The following is a 21939-nucleotide window of genomic DNA, read 5'->3' as shown; positions in this document are numbered from 1 at the left end:
ATCATGGCTTTCAAAAAGGAATTGGATAAGCACCTGAAGGGGAAAAAAAAATTGCAGAGCTACAGGGAAAGGGTGGAGGAGTGGATGAGCTAATCTGCTTTTGCAAAGAGCAAGCACAGACTCGATGAGCCAAATGGTCTCCTTCTGTGCTGTAACTATGGCTTACAAGGGAAATTAGTGACAGCATTAGATCCAAGGAAGAGGCATATAAATCTGTCAGAAAAAAAACAACAGTCCTGAGGATTGGGAGCAGTTTAGAATTCAGCAAAGGAGGACCAAGGGATTGATTAAGAAGAGGAAAATAGCGTACGAGAGCAAGCATGCGGGGAACATAAAAACTGACTGTAAAAGTTTCTATAGGTATATGAAGAGAAAAAGATTGGTGAAGACAAATGTAGCTCCGGTACAGTCAGAAACACGGGAATCTATTATGGGGAACAAAAAAATGGCTGACCAGCTAAATGCATACTTTAGTTCTGTCTTCACAAAGGAGGACACAAATATCATACCAGAAATGTTGGGGAACACAGGGCTTAATGAGAGAGAGGAACTGAAGGAAATCAGTATTAGTAGAGAAATGGCATTGGGGAAATTGATGGGATTGAAGGCCGATAAATCCCCAGGGCCTGATGGTATGCATCCCAGAGAACTTAAGGAAGTGGCCCTAGAAATAGTGGATGCATTGGTGGTCATCTTCCAAGATTCGATCGACTCTGGAACAGTTCCTACAGATTGGAGGGTAGCTAATGTAACCCCACTATTTAAAAAGGGAGGTAGAGAGAAAGCGGGGAATTATAGACCAGTCAGCCTGATGTCGGTAGTGGGGAAAATTCGAGAGTCCATTGTCAAAGATTTTATAGCAGAGCACTTGGAGAACAGTGGTAGAATCTGGCAGAGTCAGCATAGATTTACGAAAGGTAAATCATGCTTGACAAATCTACTAGAATTCTTCGAGGATGTAACTAGTAGAGTTGATGAGGGGGAGCCAGTGGATGTGGTTTATTTGGACTTTCAGAAGGCTTTCGACAAAGTCCCACATAAGAGATTAGTGTGTAAAATTAAAGTGCATAGGATTGGGAGTAGTGTATTTCGATGGATAGAAAATTGGTTGGCAGACAGGAAACAAAGAGTCTTTTCTGAATGGCAGACAGTGACTAGCGGGGTACTGCAGGGATCGGTGCTAGGACCCCAGCTATTCACAATATATATTAATGATTTAGATGAGGGAACTAAATATAATATCTCCAAATTTGCAGATGACACAAAATTGGGTGGGAGGGTGAGTTGTGAGGAGGATGAAGAGAGGCTTCAGGGTGATTTGGACAAGTTGAGTGAGTGGGCAAATGCATGGCAGATGCAGTATAATGTGGATAAGTATGAGGTTATCCACTTTGGTAGCAAAAACAGGAAGGCAGATTATTATCTGAACGGCTATAAACTGAGAGAGGGGAATATGCAGCGAGACCTGGGTGTTCTCGTACACCAGTTGCTGAAGGTAAGCATGCAGGTGCAACAGGTGGTAAAACAGGCAAATGGTATGTTAGCCTTCATAGCGAGAGGATTCGAGTACAGGAGCAGGGATGTCCTACAGCAATTATACAGTGCCTTGGTGAGGCCACACCTGGAATATTGTGTGCAGTTTTGGTCTCCTTATCTGAGGGCAGATGTTCTTGCTGTAGAGGGAGTGCAGCGAAGGTTTACCAGACTGATTCATGGGATGGCGGGACTGACGTATGAGGAGAGATTGAGTCGGTTAGGATTATATTCGCTGGAGTTCAGAAGAATGAGGGGGGATCTCATAGAAACCTATAAAATTCTAACAGGACTTGACAGGGTAGATGCAGGAAAGATGTTCCCGATGGTGGGGGAGTCCAGAACCAGGGGTCATAGTCTAAGGATATGGGGTGAACCTTTCAGGACTGAGATGAGGAGAAATTTCTTCACCCAGAGAGTGGTGAGCCTGTGGAATTCGTTACCACAGAAAGCAGTTGAGGCCAAAATATTGTATGTTTTCAAGTAGGAGTTCGATATATCTCTTGGGTCTAAAGGGATCAAAGGGTATGGGGCGAAAGCGGGAACAGGCTACTGAGTTGGATGATCAGCCATGATCATAATGAATGGCAGAGCAGGTTCGAAGGGCCGAATGGCCTACTCCTGCTCCTATTTTCTATGTTTCTATGTTTCTGTGTAACCATTCTATGATTCTATCTTGCAGCGACAGGGCATTAGTTACAATGTAGCAAGTTTATTGAGGCAGTTTGTGTTATAAATTGTGGAGTTGGAATTTCTGATGTGAACATTAATTAAGGACAAACTGTATGACTTTAAACTGGTGATTGAATTGATCTCTGGTGCAATTATTGCTGGACCTCACCGGAAGGCCACATCTTAACTCCCTTTGTCAAAGGGATCAATTAGTTTGTTAAAACTGATACTTAATTTGAATGAGAAAGATAAGTGGCAGAAAGACTGTGGAAGGATAGATGCAATGGTAGGTTAGTACCAAATACAGTTCAACATTGTTAAATATGAGGTTGCACACTTTGGGAGCAAGAGGAAACAAATACAATAGAACATTCTCAATGAAATGGAGAAACTAGGTAGAGATGCACAAATCTTTAAATCAGGATCGCTGGGAGAACTTATCTCGAGGGACACTGAATATAAAGCAAGGAGATTATGATGTATCTCCATAAGACATTACTTCGGGCATAGTTTGAGTACTGTGTGTACCTGAAACCATTGTTACTTGTAGACTCAACTCTTACAATGCTCTTCTGACCAGCCCCTAGCCTTCCACCATCCTTGCACTTAAGCTTATCCAAAGCTCTGCCGTCTATATCTTAACTCGCACCAAGTCCCATTCACTCATCACCCCTGACCTCGCTAACCAACATTAGTTCCCAGTCCAGCAACAGCTTGATTTTAAAATTCTCATCCTTGAGTTCAAATCCCCTCGTGGTCTCACCCCGGCTATCTTTGTAACCTCCTCCAGTCCTACAAGTGTCTGAGAATTCAGCATTCCTCTGACTCTGACCCCTTATGAATCTCTCACTCCCTTTGTCTCACTACCGGTGGCCGTGCCTTCAGCCATCTAAGCCCTAAGTTCTAGAATTCACTCCCTAAATCTTTCTGACTCTCCACCTCTCTCTTCCTCTTACAGTCACTTCTTAAAACCTATGTCTTTGACCAAGCTTTTAATCATTCTAGTCATTTAGTCTTTCTATATCTTCTGTGTCAATTTGTGAATGATTACACTCCAGTGAAGCACCTTGGGATGCTTTCTGGTGTTAAAAGCGCTGCCTAAATGCAAGTTTTAATTGTTTTGAATGCCCTTGTATGAAAAGGTATTGTAGCCATTGAAAAGAAAGAAGGGAAAGCTTTCATTTTTGTAACCTATCTTTCAGAAATATTTCAAAGGGCTTTGTATACAATGAATTGTTTTGAAATGCAACAGCTGTTGTCATGTAGGGAAACGCAGCAGCCATTTTGCTCACAGCAAGTTGCTATGTACAGAGATGAAACGAAAGACCTGTTAATCTGGTTTTTTTTGGTACAGTGTGAATGACACCAGGGATGAAAGGATATAGTTCTGATGCTTTGCATGAAAAGCTATGGCTATATTCACAGGAGCAGGGTACAGTAATAGGGAACATTGAAGTTTGTACGGCAAATAGGGAAAGTAGATTTCCTTTGGCTAGTGTGTCTGTAACATGAGTTTAGAAATTATTACTTGTGAGATGCTTAACACATTCATGTGAAATTCCTCTATCCATTAAACTTAACATTAAACCACTCTTAACACTAATTAGACTTTCAGGCAGAGTAGGTCCATGCAAATGAATTAAGTCTCCATACTGTAGTATTTCCAATAGTAATTTTGAGACGAAAAAAAGAAAGCATGATTTCAAATCAGTGCTTGAAATATAAATGGGGATGAAAGAATGCATTGTTTTCCTTCAAAGGAGAATATCGAATGCATTATTGCAAATGGCTATTGAAGCTGAATTAATGGCTACCTTCAGGTGAAGAAATTTCGACTGAGATGAGGAGAAATTACTTCACCCAGAGAGTGGTGAGCCTGTGGAATTCGCTACCACAGAAAGCAGTTGAGGCCAAAACATTGTATGTTTTCAAGAAGTTAGATATAGCTCTTGGGTCTAAAGGGATCAAAGGGCATGGGGCGAAAGCGGGAACAGGCTATGAGTTGAATGATCAGCCATGATCATAATGAATGGCGGAGCAGGCTCGAAGGGCAGAATGGCCTACTCCTGCTCCTATTTTCTATGTTTCTATGTTTCTAGGAAGGAATTGCAGAAAGACTTGAAGAAAAATATGAATGTGTGCGAGTAGGCAAACAACCATCAACATAGACATGATCAACCGAAAAAGCCCCTTTGCTGCTGAAGATTTAACCATTCCTCAAAACATCCTGGCTCATCTTGAACTGATAACTGGCTGTTCATAATGAAAAAAGGAAAAGAAAAATTGAAGTTGTGTTACTTGTGGAATCTTCAAATGATATTTAGTATTTATATATCTCATTATTTCACTCAAATTACCTACTATTTCAAAGTTGTGTAATTAGGTGTTATCCCTGGAGCACTCTCACCTGTCATTCAGAAAGTTGTGGGATTAAGTGCCAGTCCAGAAACTTGAGTACAAAAGGTTGACACTCCCAGTGCAGTGCTGAGGGAGTGCTGCACGATCAAAGGTGCTGTCTTCCAGATGAGACATTGAATTGAGGTCCTGCCTGCTCCCTCAGGTGGATGTAAAAGATCCTGTGGTGCTATTTTGAAGGAGAGCAAGGGAGTTCTCCCTGGTGTCCTGGCCAATATTTATCCCTCAACAAACTCCACACAAAAAAGGCTATCAGACCATTATCTCATTGCTGTTTGTGGATCAAATTGTGTGCAAATTGGCTACCATGTTCCCCTACATTAAAAAAAGAGATAACACTTCAAAAGTACTTCTTTAACTATAAAATGTTTTGTCACAGAGTCATAGAGTTGTCAGCCCAGAAAAAGGCCCTTCGGCCCATCATGTCCGTGCTGGCCATCAAGTGCCTATCTATTCTAATCCCATTTTCCAGCATTTGGCCCATAGCCTTGTATGCTATTGCATTTAAAGTGCTCATTTAAATACTTCTTAAATGTTGTGAGGGTTCCTGTCTCTACCACCCTTTCAGGCAGCGTGTTCCAGATTCCAGTCACCCTCTGGGTGAAAAAGATTTTCCTCAAATTCCCTCTAAGCATCCTGCCCCTTACCTTAACTCTATGCCCTCCGGTTATTGATACCTCAGCTAAGGGAAAAAGCTTCTTCCTATCTACCCTATCAGTGCCCCTCATAATTTTGTATACCTCAATCAGGTCCCCCCTCAGCCTTCTCTGCTCCAAGGAAAACAACCCTAGCCTATCCAGTCTCTCTTCATAGTTGAAATGCTGCAGCCCAGGCAGCATCCTGGTGAATCTCCTCTGCACCCTCTCCAGTGCAATCACATCCTTCCTATAGTGTGGTGACCAGAACCCCACACAGTACTCCAGCTGCGGCCTACCTTGCATTTTCTACAGCTCCATCATAACCTCCCTGCTCTTATATTCTTTGCCTCGGCTAATAAAGGCAAGTATCCCATGTGCCTTCCTAACCACCTTATCTACCTGTGCTGCTGCCTTCAGTGATCTATGGAGTAGTACACCAAGGTTCCTCTGACCCTTTGTACTTCCTAGGGTCCTACCATCCATTGTATATTCCCTTGCCTTGTTAGTCCTCCCAAAATGCATCACCTCACAATTCTGTTTGCCACTACTCTGCCCATCTTACCAGCCCATCTATTTCATCCTGTAATCTAAGGCTTTCCTCCTCACTATTTACGACACCATCAATTTTCGTGTCATCTGCGAATTTACTGATCATACCTTCTATATTCACGTCTCGATCATTAATGTACACTACAAACAGCAAGGGTCCCAGCACCGATCCCTGTGGTACACCACTGGTCACAGGCTTCCAATCGCAAAAACAACCCTCGACCATCACCCTCTGCCTCCTGCCACTAAGCCAATTTTGGATCCAATTTGACAAATTGCCCTGGATCCCATGGGCGCTTACTTTCTTGACCAATCTCCCATGAGGGCCCTCATCAAAAGCCTTACTGAATCCATGTAGACTACATCAACTGCTTTCCCTCATCTACACACCTGGTCACCTCCTCGAAAAATTCAATCAAATTTGTTAGACACGATCGCCCCCTGACAAAGCCATGCTGACTATCCTTAATTAATCCCTGCCTCTCCAAGTGGAGATTAATCCTGTCCCTCAGAATTTTTCCAATAGTTTCCCTACCACTGATGTTAGACTCACTGGCCTGTAATTACCTGGTTTATCCCTGTTACCCTTCTTGAATAATGGTATCACTGTCTTCCAGTCCTCAGGCACCTCTCCTGTGGCTGGAGAAAATTTGAAAATTTGTGTCAGAGTCCCTGCAATCTCGTCCCTTGCCTCACATAACAGCCTGGGATACATCTCATCTGGGCCTGGGGATTTATCCACTTTTAAGCCTGCTAAAACTGTTCACACCTCCTCCCTTTCATTGCTAATACTTTGGGACATTTTGAGGTTGTGAAAGGTGCTATATCCATTTAGAACACTGCTTGGGTAGGTTTTATAAATTAACACTTGAGTCAATAAATTTTCACTTTGGCAAGCAAAGTGCTGTTGTTCTTTCATATATATAAATTTGCATTTGATTGTTCAGTAATCAATGGTAATATATGGCAATGGCAAATTTTGGCAGTGTGAGCACAATGATATTGAACTACACTTGCAAGAACGGTGCAAGTATTTTACATTAAGTGCTCAATTTAACATTATTCTTTCCTGAGAAACAATGCAGGTCTCAGCAAAACATAACAGAACAGGATGAAATGATCTAGGTGAATACTGAATGCATAATGCATGTGCTGAAACTGTGTTTTGAAAGCTACATGGCATGAAATATTATGACAGTTAGGGGTCGTTAATTTAAAAAAAATGCTTGTTTGCTTTGCAGGTGGTGGATTGCTAAATTCATTTGGAATTTCTCCAATCCACATGAAAGGTCCCTTTTTGTTTCATTAGTTAAAATTGGACCCAAAGATCCATGTGTTTCACGTCTGTGATTTTAGTACACACACCTTTGGGTGGCACAGTGGTGCAGTGGTTAGCACCGCAGCCTCACAGTTCCAGGGACCCGGGTTCAATTCTGGGTACTGCCTGTGCGGAGTTTGCAAGTTCTCCCTGTGTCTGCATGGGTTTTCTCCGGGTGCTCCGGTTTCCTCCCACAGCCAAAAGACTTGCAGGTTGATAGGTAAATTGGCCATTATAAATTGCCCCTAGTATAGGTAGGTGGTAGGGAAATATAGGGACAGGTGGGGATGTGATAGGAATATGGGATTAATGTAGGATTAGTATAACTGGGTGGTTGATGGTCGGCACAGAATCGGTGGGCTGAAGGGCCTGTTTCAGTGCTGTATCTCTAAATAAAATAAAAATAAAAAAAAATAAAATAAAATAACACCTCTGAGCCTGAACTCCTGCATAAAACAGAGGCTGGGCAGATTACATGGAAAGGAAGGGTATTGCATTTCAGTAGCGCCTTTCACAACCTCAGGATATCTCAAAGTGCTTCACAACCAATGAAGTACTTTTGAAGTGTAGTCACTGTGGTAATGTAGGGAACAGAGCAGCCAATTTGTGCACAGCAAGCTCCCACAAACAATAATGTGATATTTAACAGAAAATCTGACGTTTTAGTGATGTTGGTTGAGGGATAAATATTGGCCAGGACACCGGGGAAAACAACCCTGCTGTTCTTCAGACAGCTCCGTCCGATCTTTTACATCCACCTGAGGGGGCAGGCGGGGCCTCAATTTGACATCTCACCTGAAAGACGGCACCTCCAACAGTGCAGCACTCTCTTAGCATTGCACTGTGAGCATCAGCTTAGATTATGCACTCAAGACTCTGTAGCAGGGCTTGATGCCATGAACTTCTGACTAGCAGCAAGATTACAGTTTGCATTTGATGCAGGTTGGCAAACTGGACTTCAGATAAGGAGGCAGAAAAGGAACTGCATGTGTTTGAACACAGGCACAGGGGTTTCTTTCTAACTGGTGCAGATTTATTAATTTGAGTCTGGAATTTACCTTAGGTGGACGGCAATTCGCCACCGACTTAAAAGTCAGTGGCGACCCCACTTCGGCCTAGCCCGGGGATCCGTCCCGTATTTTACGGGTCCACGAGCTTTAGTTGTCCCAAGGTGGGACTTGCACCCGCTTGAGGGAGGAGGTCCCGCCTCAGTGAGCTGCCGGCCAATCAGCAGGAGCGGTGGCTGCTGCTGGGACTGCAGCCCAGCCGACGCCATGGAGCTCGGAGATGAGGTAAGTTGGGCTTGCCTTACCAGGGGGTCTGTCCTTCCCTGGTGAAGCTGGAGTGGTCATTTGGGGGTAGGGGGGCATCTTGGGTCCTGGGGGTGGGTTGGGAGGCGGGGGCGGCCCTCAAATCCCGCCCCCCCCCCCTCGGGGCGCGGAAAGGCCGGCAGCTATCGCTGGGCGGCCTTTCATGCCCCCAGCACACCCGCTTGCCATGGGTAAAATAAACGTGGAGGTGGGCAAGGGTCCTTAATTGGCCGTTAAGTGGCCACTTAAAGGCCTTGATTGACCTCGAGCAGGCGGGCCATTTGCCCCCCCCGCCCCCCCGCTCAACCGCCGTAAGGTTCACCGGAGGCGGGAGTGGGGTGGGTAGGCCTCCCGGAGGCTCCCGCTCAATTTTACACCACCCCCACGCCCCCATCCGACCCGCTGGGGTGGCATAAAATTCAGCCCAATGACTTTCATTAACTAAAGGTAGGTAGCACTTTTTCCTCTGAGGTTCTGGGTTGAAGCTCCTCTTCCAAGATTTAAGTACAAAGTCTAGGCTGACACTCCAGTGCAGTACTGAGGGAGTGCTGCACTGTCAGAGGTGCCACCTTTCAGATTAAAAGTTAATACGATGTCCTGACTGTCCTCTCAGGTGGACATAGAAGATCTCATGATGCAACTCAAAGAAGTGCAGGGGCTTTCTCTCTGGTATCCTGGCCAATGTTTATCTCTCAATCAGCATCACTAAAACAGATTAACAGGTCATTATCACATTGCTGTTTGTGTGAGCTTATTGTGTGCACTGTTTCCTACCTTACAACAGTGACTACACTTCAAAATAACTTCATTGATGCCCTGAGCTCATGAAAGGCGCTATATGAATGCACATTTTCTTTTAACCTCAGTAAAGTGTGATCTAGCAAAGCAAATAGACATTCAGACTGATAAGAAAGAATTTGAGACTGATCACTTCAAGTTATATCTGGAACGAATTACATCAATTTTAATTAAGTTCCATTCTGTGCAGTTCAGTACTTAGTTTGCAGGGTGTGGCTTTATCAAGATGAAAGCCAAGAGCTTAGGGAACACACATGTGCCATCAGCTGGTGAATTGGAGAGTAGGACAGGGTCTTGAGCTAATTTGTGAGGCAGCTTACATTGTTGTAGACTTGTTCTTCAATGAACTAAAGTGCTCATAGCTGATGCAAAATGAGAATGACACAAACTACAAGTGTACCAGTCTATAGTGAGACTGGTAGCTATGCGGAGTATGGTGGAACACATCACTAATTATTGCTGGACTGCTAGTATATTTTCCTGTGATGTAGTATAGGTAGGTGGTCAGTGACTGACCACCTCCAGGCACTTACCCATTGTCTCTCGAGACAAGGAGGCCAAAGAGAGAGTATAGGTAGATACACTTGTGTAAAGCTATTCAGGGAAATGGATCAAAGGCGGGCGAAAGGAGTTGAGGTACAGAGAAGTTGTGATCTAATTGAATGGCCGAGCATGTTTGAGGGGCTGAATGGCCTATTTCTGTCCCCACATTCCTATGTAGAAGACCATTGTAATGCCGAGATATAATGTAAGGTTTTGTAAGGTTTTGTTCTACTTCATGTTGCTATCTGAATTCTCTGGAAATTTAAATTCATCTTTTTGTCTGTATTCTACCATATCATTGCATTCCTTCCACACATAGGAGATACATTGCAAAGTGATGCACAGATAAGCAGGTGGGTTTTAATAATGAGAATTTTTTGTACCATCTCTTATATTTAAATGTGTGCCAAAGAGAAGTCGCAGGAGAGTGAAAATATTAATAGTTGTTGCCAGAAAACCAAGTTATGAGAAAAATTGTGTATTGTAAGTTAATTGAATATTCCAAGCTTCAAGCAACGTGCGTTCAATATGCAGAACAATTCTGCAGTATTTAATTCTGAGCATGAATGTATTTTCATCATTACATCTATGAAGTGGGAACTAGTTTCAGAGTGCAGATTTTTTTTTCCCCTTTCGGGCAGTGATAGAATCTGATTTTGAGAGACGGTCCGTGACATTTTGTCATCACACAGGCAGCTGTCTGAATAAAGCCAGAGTGCTGTACTGTGCAGGAAAAGCCTGCACTAAATTATCAACTAAAATCCATTTTGTGAATCTCCTCGGAAAATACCTTGCCTGACACACAATTGCTAGCTTCCGTCATTCCAGCCAGGAAGAACTGGAACGCTGACATCACACGGTGACAGAATGCTGGCAGTGCTCTGGTGGGACCCCAACTGGAGTATTTGGTTTCAGTTTTGAGCACCAGAACTCAGGAAGGATAAATTGGCCTTTCAGATTCTCCAGAATTGATACTGGGGCTAAAAGGATTATATTACGAGGACAGCTTGCATAGACATGGTTTGTATTTTTTTTATTCATTCATGGGATGTGGCTGTCGCTGGCTAGGCCAGCATTTGTTGCGCAACTCTAATTGCCCTTGAGAAGGTGGTGGCGAGCTGTCTTCTTGAACTGCTCCTGTTCATGTGGTGAAGTACACCCACAGTGCTGTTAGGGAGGGAGGTCCAGGATTTTGACTTGGCGATGATGAAGGAGTGGCTGATATATTTCCAAGTGAGGATGGTGTGTGCTGTGGAGTGGAACTTGGAGGCACTGGCTGCTGCCCTTGTCCTTCTAGACAGTAGAGGTCATGGGTTTGGAAGGCTCTGTTGAAGGAACCTTGGCGAATTGCTGCAGTGCATCTTGTAGGTGGTACACACTGCAGCCACTGTGCATCAGTGGTGGAAAGAGTGTATGTTTAAGGTGGTGGATGAAGTGATGATCAAGCAGGCAGCTTTGTTCTGAATGACAACAAGCTTCTTGAGGTTAAGTGGATGCAATACTCCAGTTGAGGCTGAACCAGTGTTCTACACAGGTTTAACATAACTTCCTTGCTTCTGTACTCTATGCCCTGTTAATAAAGCCTAAGATATATCAGGAAGAGCAAGGGTCCTAACATCAACCCCTGGGGAACGCCACTACAAACCTTCCTCCAGTTCGAAAAACATCCATTAATCACTACTCTCTGTTTTCTGTCACTCAGCCAATTTCGTATCCTTGTTGCTACTGTCCCTTTTTATTCCATGAGCTGTAGTTTGCTCATAAGTCTGTTGTGCAACACTTTATTAAATGCCTTTTTGAAGTCGATGGACACCACATTCACAGCATTAGTCTCATCAATCCTCTCTGTTACCTCGTCAAAAACTCCAGCAAGTTAGTTTCACACGATTTGCCCTTAACAAAACAGTACTGGCTTTCCTCAATTAACCCGCATTTGCCAGAGTGACGATTAATTTTGTCCCAAATTATCGTTTCTATATGTTTCCCCACCACCGAGGTTAAACTGACTACAAAAATTGGTGGTGTTGCAAATAGTGAGGAGGAAAGCCTTAAATTACAGGACATTATAGGCAGGCTGGTAAAATGGGCAGAGCAGTGGCAAATATAATTTAATCCTGAGAAGTGTGAGGTGATGCATTTTGGGAGGACTAACAAGGCAAGGGAATATACAATGGATGGTAGGACCCTAGGAAGTACAGTGTCAGAGGGACCTTGGTGTACTTGTCCATAGATCACTGAAGGCAGCAGCACAGCCTTTATTAGCCGAGGCATAGAATATAAGACCAAGGAGGCTAAAATGGAGTTGTATAAAATGCTAGTTAGACCACAGCTGGAGTACTGTGTACAGTTCTGGTCGCCACACTATAGGAAGGATGTGATTGCACTGGAGACGGTGTAGAGGAGATTCACCAGGATGTTGCTTGGGCTGGAGCATTTCAGCTATGAAGAGAGACTGGATAGGCTAGGGTTGTTTTCCTTATAGCAGAGAAGGCTGAGAGGGGACCTGATTTTTTTTTTAGAGATACAGCACTGAAACAGGCCCTTCGGCCCACCAAGTCTGTGCCGACCATCAACCACCCATTATACTAATCCTACACTAATCCCATATTCCTACCACATCCCCACCTGTCCCTATATTTTCCCTACCACCTACCTATACTAGGGGCAATTTCTAATGGCCAGTTTACCTATTAACCTGCAAGTCTTTGGCATGTGGGAGGAAACCGGAGCACCCGGAGGAAACCCACGTAGACACAGGGAGAACTTGCAAACTCCACACAGGCAGTACCTGGAATTGAACCCGGGTCGCTGGAGCTGTGAGGCTGCGGTGCTAACCACTGCGCCACTGTGCCGCCCATAAGGATTGAGGTATACAAAATTGTGAGGGGCATGGATAGGGTAGATAGGAAGAAACTTTTTCCCTTAGCGGAGGGGTCAAGAACCAGGGGGCATAGATTTAAGGTAAGGGGCAGGAGGTTTAGAGGGGATTTGAGGAAAAACGTTTTCACCCAGAGGGTGGTTGGAATCTGGAACACACTGCCTGAAGGGGTGGTAGAGGCAGGAACCCTCACAACATTGAAAAAGTATTTAGATGAACACTTGAAATGTCATAGCGTACAAGGCTATGGGCCAAGTGCTGGAAGATGAGATTAGAATAGATAGGTGCTTGATGGCTGGCACAGACACAATGGGCCGAAGGGCCTGTTTCTGTGCTGTATAACTCTATGACTTGATAGGAAACTGTGGGTTGGGTCTTCATTGACCAAATGTTTTATTGGCCTGAAAGGTAAACCTCAGCAGAAATGCAAGCAGAGCATTAAAACAGACTGCTGTATGAGAACTAAAAGATAAACCTCTCAACAGAAGAACCCCAGGCCCAAATGTAGGTGGAGTTGTGACAAAATAACTAAGTACCAAGGTCACCCATCGTCATCCTGTTTTAGTTAAGTTTGACATTGGAATGTTTATGAGTTGATAGGATTCCAAATGTGAGAAATCAGAGATCCTGAGACTCTGACCTGTCTTAGGCGGGCAGATGGGTACATGACGTCTTTTATAATTGGACCATTCAAGTAATAGCGAGGGAATGATTGGGATAAACTGGTCTCCATAGACTTTGCTGTGTAAAGAAAGTAAGAGAAGGGATTCCCTGAGTACAGAGGGTAGAGGTGCTCGAGGGGGTTTAGGACCATCCCACAGATGAATGCTCACAGAAGGATGGGCTGGCAGAGTGACCACATGTGTACATGTTGCATTGACTGGCACAGTGCTGCCTAGGGCATGGCCATTTGACGTAGTCATGCGGAGATTGTGCTTCTACCCAGAGTGTAATGTTAATGCTGTTGTGCTTTGATACTACTGCTAAGACATTAGCATGTGTCAAGTCTTACCTATGCTAAATAAAATATAACCACCATCACCAATAAGAGTTATCATTTTGAATCATTTCAGAACTTGAGAGTGAGAGGGTTAAAGGGTTAATTGACTCTAACACCCCGTAATTCCAACAACTCATCCTGGCAAGTGGAGAACATAGAGGATTTAGGGAGTGACATAATTGAGTTGCTTAAGATAGTTAAAGGAGTTGATCGGGTAGACAATGAGAAATTATTTCCTCTGGTTGGGGACAAGGGAGCATTGCCTTAAAATTAGAGCTAGGCAGTTCAGAGGTAATACCAGGAAGCCCTTCTTCTCAAAAGGGATGGTGAGAATCTGGAAAAATTGCTGTTGAGCTTGGGCATTCATCGGAAATTTCAAAACTGAGATTGTTAGATTTTTGTTGCGCAAAGCTATTAAGGGATATGGGGGAATAAAAGGAAGCAGGATAGGTAGATCGAGTTAAGATACAGATCAGCCATCATCAAATTGAATGGCGGAACAGGTGAGTGGAGCTGAATGGCCTCCTCCTCTTTTTGAGTTGTTAAAGATCTCTTCAAATGACTGCTATCAGGTCAGCACAAAAGGCTGACTGCTGAATACATACTTGTTGATGGAGAGTATGCATTGTTTGAAAGGGACTTGGATTAAGAATTGAAAAGGATGTAAAGAAAAAAGTAGAGAAAATGGGATGGGAGTAGATCAGTGATGAGCTAGTAGCAACACAGGAACAATGGGCTGAGTGGCCTCATTTTTATGCCAAAATTTCTCTGATTATGTGAATGCATGAAATGATATGATGGGTGTCAGAGCTGAAAGCACTGATGAGCATCTATCAGGAATTATGTTTGTCACTGGAGAGGGGGATGGAATACTTGCAGTTTTATTGCAATGACATTCCATAATAGTGTAATGAGAGCTTTATGACATTTAGTAGGGGAAATGACCCACTTCAGTGTTGGACACATTGTTGCACTGATTATTTTTCAAAACAAATAAAAGGGTGCCAAATATTTTTGCATGAAAATGGTGTCCCCTGAACTGTGTTGTGTCAGTTTTACCTTTAAGTCATGTAAACTGAGTGCAAAAAATAGATTTTTAATATCACTTTACTAGTGCTACATTCTGTTTAATCAGTGAACACTATTCTAGTTCCCGAGAAGCATAGAATATAATTTGAATTGCCATGTACCCCATGGTCTAGACAATACAATTGGCACTATTACTCGAACAGCCCTTACTGGGGTATATTTTCAACTCAATGCCAGGTTGTAAAACATGGTTCTGCAGATCAGTCAACTGTTATAGAAGCCAACAGCAACAATTTCCTTTTATACATCTCTTTTATGTAGTAAAACGCCCCATGGTACTTCACAGGCAAAATTTGACACTGAGCCACATATGGGGATTTAGGGCAGGTGATCAAAAACTTGTTCAAAGAGGTAAGTTTTAAAGAGTATCTTAAAGAAGGAGAGAGAGGATGAGAGATGGAGAGGTTTGGAGAGGGAATTGTAGAGCTTAGGGCTCAGGCAGCTGAAGATATGGCTGCCAATGGTGCAGTGATTAAAATCAGGGATGTGCAAGAGGCCAGAATTGGAAGAGTGCAGAGATCTCGGAGGGTTGTAGGGCTGGAGGCGATAAGGAGGGGACAAGGCCATGTAGGTATTTGCAAACAGGAATCAGCATATTATAATAGAGGCATTGTCAGACTGGGAGCCAATATAGGTCAGCAAGCACTGGAGTGATGAGTTTAATTTTGGCTGAAATCAATCAGGGCAGCAAGAGTTGAACATCTGCCTCGCTGTGTCCATGTGATGTTGCTATATTTTAACAGAGACATTAACCCAGTTATTTGAAGTGGGTTAATTCCTGTGGAATGCATCTGCCTGCAAATATCATGAACAATAACTTTGCCTAAAAGAAAATGAGAAAATGCTGGAAAGGCTCAGCAGGTCTGGCAGCTTGTGCAGATCCAGAAACAGAGTTAACATTTCAGGTCGATGACCTTTGGTCAGATTGAAAGGTCATTGGCCTGAAATTTTAAGTCGGTTTCTCTCTCCACAGATACTGTACCTGACCTGCTGAGTATTTCCAGCAATGGTTGATTTTCATTTCAGATTTCCAGCATCTGCAGTATTTTGCTTATGTTTTAGTGATAAATGGTACCCTCATACTTTAAGAACATACATGCAAGTATGGTAGGCTAAAATTCATTGTCACTCAGTTTCAAAGTGATTTTTTCATTAATCAATAATGAATTCTGGAGCATATGTAATGCCAGCTGCAGTTTAAGATTATGAGAACAGCTCAAACCCTTCAAAATAAAATGACCATTCCCATTTGTTGCCACACCGTGCATGCTTTCTAACCCAGTTATACACAAATGAGCAACACATTTTTGTTCCATGTATGTTGCTTTAAATGAGTTACAAAATGTATTGTACGAGAACTTGTCCATAATCAGTTTATTTTTAAATAAAATTAGGTCATTAGCAAGTCTTCTTTTCAATCAAACTCCTTTGAAATGTCAGGTTCTGCGCTGCTGTGATTTAAAGGGGCTTGTTTGTGCATTTGTTAATTATGAGAAACAGGACTTGGGAAGTTTTAACCAGGATTTTGTTATTCCAGGAAATGCAGACTAAAAAGCCCTGTGTGCACAATCATTAAGCACAAGTTGTTCAGGTTGGAATCAGCAAGCCCTAGGATAATGCTTTCTCAATGCTAATCTTTTCAGCATTTATGTGTGATACACTTTGCGGGTTATTGGTTACATTAAAAAGTGAAGGATTTTGTGCCATGAATAATCACGTTTTAAAAAATAACTGAACTGTCTGAGGCTCAAAATGGTTCCCCTCAGTTCAGCCTGAGAAATGATTTTATTTTTGTAACAGGGGTTTGAGTGTTTTTTCACTAACTTTCAGTGTACAGGAAGTGTGTGATGTTTCCCCCCCCCCCCAATTTACTTTATCCTCAGACCTTCGCCTCTAATGAGTATCCGTGTGTATTCGCCGGTGTGGCAGTCTCCCCGTGTTGGTTTACTAATTGGACGGCATGTGCTTTCAGCAAGCATCTCATGGAACTAAAGAACAAGATCCTGTTAGTCTGTATTGAGTTGTACGGCAGAGTGGGGCTCACTGACCTAACCCGATACATACAGTACTGTCCACACGCAGCCTATGTAGTGGCCCAATGTCTTTTTTTAATGGGTTTGGATTTGAATGGGAGGCTTTACTGCAAAAGAAAAAAAATCATTTAGTTATTGGCAACGATCGCTTGTTTTAGCAAACTGCTGTCACACTTTGATTCGGCCATACGTTTCATCTCATTGGAAGAGAGCTGTAATGCTCTGAATAAAGACTTACTCGACAGCAGTTCAAAATGATGTTGCGAATGGGTTAAACAAGAGTACCTTTGCGAACGAGGTAAACTCGGAATCTTAATGAAGCCTTTATTCTCCTGATGAATAATTTATAATTCTAGGGTGACGTTCTCCTTTGCCTTTTATTGCAGTAAAATATTAATATTGATCCAGGCATTTAAAAAGGTTCACTAATCACAAGGAGAATGATTTCTGGCTGGCCACTATCTGGGGTAATTTTCGGAGTAACATAAATTGTAACATTTAGCAAAAGAGGAAAGGCGCAAGATTTGCTTTTTTTGTAAAAGAAAATTCCTAAACTCGTTTGATTGAGCTTACAGAGAAGCAATGAACCCTATTCTAAAGTAAATGTCATGTAAGATTTGTATCTTAGGAAATTGATATGGACGTTTTTTTTTCAAGAAATATATATATACTTGCCAATATTTTAAAAGCAACATTTCAAATGATTGCATCAGTTGGTTAAAAGATATTTTAGCTTTCACAATATTTGCTAAATACCATATAACACCTGCAAAAAAAAAATTCTGTCTATTTTCTGATGAAAAATGGGTTCAGAGAATGTGCAGAATCACAGCTAATTGTTTTGTTATCTGTGACACTTTTGATTTTCGGGATTTGAAAATCTCAGTATCCTCAAAGATTCTGCCATTGACAATCAAATCTCAAAACACACACACACGTGTAATGAGTTGAAAGACGCAAACTCTTTATTTTGTATTTACGCTGCTCATTAGATCAAACTCCTCAAGGAAGCAGCTGCCCATTTCCACCCTCCATTCATCCTGTGCTGTAATGAATGCATTAGAGAAATATTTGCTGCTGTTCGCTAAATGGGGCATGTTACATTTGGGAGCTCGGTCAGTGCACTGTTTTCACAAGCTGTACTTCAATTTTATGCAAACTCTCTGTATACTTTAAAAAAAAATTATCATGAAATGTTCATCAAAAATATTAACTTTAATGTACCCGAAACTGATTTTTTTTTGATGCTGTGTGTAATATATCAATAAACAGGCTTGCTGCATTACACGCACTGAAACCTGGGCTCTGCATCACTTATTCTGACAGGCTAATTTATTTTGCTAGTGTGACCTAATACTGCCACGTGGGTTTATGATCTTTTTAATCAAAGGAAAAAAAATCCTCCTGAGGTTTTGAACATGTTGCAAAAATCAAGGTGATGGAGCAACAAGCAAGTATGTAATTATTCAGGTGCATGTCATGCATAATGTGAGGATACTCTGCTGTTCGGAGATGGCAGCAAACATTGTATATGATGGCAGAGTTTCCATTTGTTGTGCCTGCACATTTTATGCAAGTCGAGGTTTCGTCTGTCGCTTTCCTGTAACTTGCCCAGATGTTGCAGACCCAAATGTTTATTCAAGTATAGTGCAATCTGAGGCTAAGTACGAGCTTTGTTTTAAAATTCAGGCACAGTCTTCGTGTGGCATGATATCCTCTTTGCTGGCTATGGTGAAATGGTAAGCATGTTCTTTCTGAAGAGGTTAATGAATTTAATCATAGACTAGTGTAGCACAGAAGGAGGGCATTTGAACCATCAAGAAAGCTCCGGACACACCAAAATAACCTTTGCGATGCACTGAAAGAGGTGTATTTTCAGTAGAGTTGTTTGACTTTAAATGGTATTTTAACATGTTATCCCTTTAGATTAAAAAAAACTCACCAATTATACTTAAACAAGTTCAGTAATCAGAACTTTCAAATAGCACCCATGTCATGAAAGTTAAAATCACATTGTTTCTTTGCAAATAAATCAGCATCTCATAATTTCAAAAACATTACTTAAATTGTAGAGACATTTGAAATCCTGAATAATCTTAAACTGTCAAGCACCTGAGATTTTGAAGATTAATTCAATGGAAATTTATAATGTAGCATCATTATTCTGTAGAGAATTGTCAAATGCTGTGTACTTTAAATGGAATCTAATATTTGAAATTATACATCACAGCTCTTGACTATTATATTGTGTTGTATTATATCCAGGGAACAGCAAATTCACAACAAATCATATGGGCATTGCAATGGTGCAGGGGGATTATTGGTATGAAGATATATTTGTCTGAAATTTCTCTCTGCTATTTTAGTGGAGACAATTAACCTTGTTTATCTGAAACAGTTTAACACTTCACTGCATACACATTTAAGGATGTGAATTTCCTGTGTACTGCAAAAGATTGAGCAACCTCGGGTGCAAGTGCGTCACACACGTAATCCTGCTATGCCCAAATTTCCTTAATCTTTTATGCCTGTCTACCAATTTTTTCCCAGGAACGCATCATGGCTCATTATAATGTCTTTGCCCCCACCCGAGAGAGGAATTTCCTGCAATTGAATTTGTTCTAAACAGGTGTAAAACTGAGCCCAGAATTTTGGGTGCAGCAGGAAACAAAGCCATAATTCTGGTGTTCTATTGTGATTTTGTAAAAGTGATTTCTCTTACTTTCCCCCTCACTGAGACTTGTTCGGTATTTTGTTTCTTACGATGTCTTTCTATGGCATCAGAATAAGTCACATAAAAAATTGGAAATCTTCAACATGTTCTTAACCTTGCTGTGCCTAACTTGCGTGAATGATGGTTAGATGGCTTCAAATTTTAATTCGCACATTGAAAGAAGGAAAAAAATGATGTGGGTTCTGCAGTTTCCTCTGGTCTTGTTTGCTAATGTTGATTTCTGCTTGCTTATGCTGATTTCTATGTTCCAATACATGCTAATCAGATTGGCAGGAAGGTTTGGAGTAAATTGGTATCAACAAAATTGTTCCATGAATGGGTGTAATTTCAGGCATAGCTTCCTGATTACCTCCCCCCCCACTTCCCCCACAGGAAATTCCATCCCTAACTATTTGCATTCATCATCCCACCAGGCCATGTTCATCTCATATCATACCAGGGCCTATATCCTAAATTGCACCAAGTCCAGTTCACCTATCACAGCTGTGCTCTCTGCCTTAGATTGGTTTCTAGTCTGGAAACAACCTTAATTTTAAAATTCCGGTCATTGTTATCAAATCCCTCTATGGGCCTCACACGTTCCTCACTTTCTAACCTCCGCCTACAACCCTCCGAGATATCTGTGCTCTTCCAATTCTGGCTTCTTGGGCATCTCCTATTTTAATTGTTCCACCACTGATGACCGTAGTTTCAGTTGTCTCGGCCCTAACCTCTGAAATTCTAACCTCACTGCCTCTCTACCTCTCTCTCCTTCTTTGACACAACAACAACTTATATTTATATAGTGCCTTTAATGTAATAGAACATCACAAGTCACTTCACTGGAGCATTGTGAAACAAAATTTGATACTGAGCCACATAAGGAGATGTTAGGACAGGTAACCAGAAGCTTCGTCGAAAAAGGTAAGTTTTAACGAGCGTCTTAAAGGAGGAAGGAGAGCAGAAAAACGGAAAGGTTTAGCCAGGGAATTATAGAGCTTAGGATCATGGCAGCTGAAGGCACGGCCACCAGTGGTGGAGCGATTAAAATCGGGAATGCACAAAAGACCAGAATTGAATGAGCGCCGATATCTCGGAGGGTTGTAGGAGCTCAAGGAGATTACAGAGATAGGGAGGGATGAGGCCATGGAGGGCTTTGAAAACAATTACAATTTTAAAATCGAGGCATTGCTTAACGAGGATGGTCCTTGAAACCTACCACTTTGAGCAAGCTTTTGGTCATCTGTCCGCATATCTCCTGATGTGGCTCAGAGTCAAATTTTGTTTGATACTCACTCTTGTGATGTGCCTTGGGACATTTTACTATGTTAGATAAATGAAACTTCTTGTTGCTGTTGTGCTTTTGTTGGTCAATTTGGCTCTGGTTGTTGGAGATTTAAAAAGCAAAATAAATTTCCTTTGAATTTTTTTGTGTGTAAGTACTAACATTATGAGCTGTAACACAGTGGTATATATTCTGTATTGAAAAAGGGTGAGATTTTATTGCGTTGCTATTTTGTGATGTGCTGCAATGCTCAAGAGGGTTATTTTCACCTTCAGGGCTTGAGCTGTCACCTGGAGGAGCAGATCACATGATCATTGTAGAACTTCCTGATTTATGTTAAATCGAAATTGACCACTTCAGCTAAAATTTTGGCCTCCCTTCTTAACATCTCCTCCTTTGGCTTGGCACCTGTTTTTTTTTTCCGATTCAGTTTCTGTGAAGTGATGTTTCTCTACATTCAGGGGGCGACATTACATTATATGAGTGACTACACTTCGAAAGTACTTCATTGGTTTTAAAGCACTCTGGGACATCCCAAGGTCATGAGAGGCATGAGAGGCACTACATAAACGCAACTCTTTTTCTTCCTCTGTGTAAAGGCAAGTTGTTGTTGAAACATGCTATGATCCCAATTGATTTGTGCATTGATATAACACCAAAAGCATTAGCACATAATAAGATTACATTTTAATCATCCTTTCTCAAGCACTGAATTGAAAAGCAGTGGGTTTTTACAGATATGCGTGCAATGTATACTTGAGTACTGATTTCCTTTGTTTTGCAAGATTTTTTTTTTCAGATGCACCGGAAAGGAACAATGGGATCGACAACAAAAACATATCTCCTTAATTCCACCCAGTTATCTCCGTTTGACAAATTCGGCCTTGTTACCACTAAAAATATGTAGCAGTCTGAACTTCTACATTAAAGGAGCTGTATTATGTTACAGCAGGGACTCCACATCAAAAATACTTTATTGGATGTAAAGCATCTTCTGCCTGCTCCTTAATTCACTCTTCAGTTGGGACATTCAATGGCATTCCATTAATTAACCAACACGCTTCCCTGGAGCAATGTTTTCTTCCTTTTCCAAGGTGGTGTGTAATGAAAAGAAAAAATATTTACATTTATCTCTCTCAGAATTGCCTCATTCACACATAATGAA

This window comes from Heterodontus francisci, chromosome 15, assembly GCF_036365525.1.
Source record: "Heterodontus francisci isolate sHetFra1 chromosome 15, sHetFra1.hap1, whole genome shotgun sequence".
NCBI classification, from domain to species: Eukaryota; Metazoa; Chordata; class Chondrichthyes; order Heterodontiformes; family Heterodontidae; genus Heterodontus; species Heterodontus francisci.
This window is presented reverse-complemented; position numbering follows the sequence as displayed.